Raw genomic sequence first — 1,577 nt, 5'->3', positions numbered from 1 at the left:
ATTATGATAATAATAATAACAATAATAGCAACAATAATAGTTAAAATGATAGTAATAGTAATGATAATAGTAAAAATTATAAAAACAACAACAGCAACAAAATTTTATATAGAAAAAAAACAATAATAATAACAATAATAAAAATTATGATAATAAAATAATAATAATAATAATAATAATAATAATAATAATAATAATAATAATGATAATAATAATAATGATAATAATAATAATAATAATAATAATAATAATAATAACAATAATATTAATAACAACAATATTGACAAATATAACAACATTAATAAAAATAATAATGATGATGATAATAATAATAATTATAATGATAATATCTAGAAGCAATCGCAAAGCGCATACCTCCGTCAAGGCAACAGGGTCACTGATGCAATAAAAAACATGAAGATGGTAAAATATTGATAAAAATCTGCCTATTTCTCTTTTGAATTTATCCTCCTCCTCTTCGGCCTCGTCTCCCAGCTCCCTTCGACGCCCTCCTCCTCTTCGGCCTCGTCTCCCAGCTCCCTTCGACGCCCTCCTCCTCTTCGGCCTCGTCTCCCAGCCCCCTTCGACGCCCTCCTCCTCTTCGGCCTCGTCTCCCAGCTCCCTTCGATGCCCTCCTCCTCTTCGGCCTCGTCTCCCAGCTCCCTTCGATGCCCTCCTCCTCTTCGGCCTCGTCTCCCAGCTCCCTTCGACGCCCTCCTCCTCTTCGGCCTCGTCTCCCAGCCCCCTTCGATGCCCTCCTCCTCTTCGGCCTCGTCTCCCAGCTCCCTTCGACGCCCTCCTCCTCTTCGGCCTCGTCTCCCAGCTCCCTTCAACGCCCTCCTCCTCTTCGGCCTCGTCTACCAGCTCCCTTCGACGCCCTCCTCCTCTTCGGCCTCGTCTCCCAGCTCCCTTCGACGCCCTCCTCCTCTTCGGCCTCGTCTCCAGCTCCCTTCGACGCCCTCCTCCTCTTCGGCCTCGTCTCCCAGCCCCCTTCGACGCCCTCCTCCTCTTCGGCCTCGTCTCCCAGCTCCCTTCGACGCCCTCCTCCTCTTCGGCCTCGTCTACCAGCTCCCTTCGACGCCCTCCTCCTCTTCGGCCTCGTCTCCCAGCTCCCTTCGACGCCCTCCTCGCGGCGCTCCGATGCTCCTGTCCTCTTTTCCTTTGAGAAAATATAATTCCTGCCGCCCATACTTCTACCCCGAGGAAACGAGTGGGAAAGGAAGAGGTTAAATATGCAGAAGAGAGAGAAAAGGAGAGAGAAAATGGAGAGAAAAGAAGAGGAAAAAGTCTAAAACTTTTTCTTTTTTTTCGCGGTCTCTTGCTAACTTCATAAAAGATGTATGGCAGGATAGCTGTCCCCCCCCCCCCCCGTCTCCCTCCTCCTGCAACTTTAACCATCGTGAAAGCCTTCCTTGCTTCCTTCCCTTCCTTCCTTCCTGCCTCTCTTTCTCGCTCCTTCTTTGCTCCATCTCCCTTACTCCTTTTTCTCTTCCTCCCTTTCTTTTTCGTTGTTTCTTCTCTTGTCTTTCCACTTCCTTGTCCCTCAACCTCTTTCGCTTGCCTTTTGCTTCTTCTTC

Source organism: Penaeus vannamei, chromosome 31, assembly GCF_042767895.1.
Source record: "Penaeus vannamei isolate JL-2024 chromosome 31, ASM4276789v1, whole genome shotgun sequence".
In the NCBI taxonomy this organism is placed as follows: Eukaryota; Metazoa; Arthropoda; class Malacostraca; order Decapoda; family Penaeidae; genus Penaeus; species Penaeus vannamei.
Note: the sequence above shows the minus strand (reverse complement) of the source record.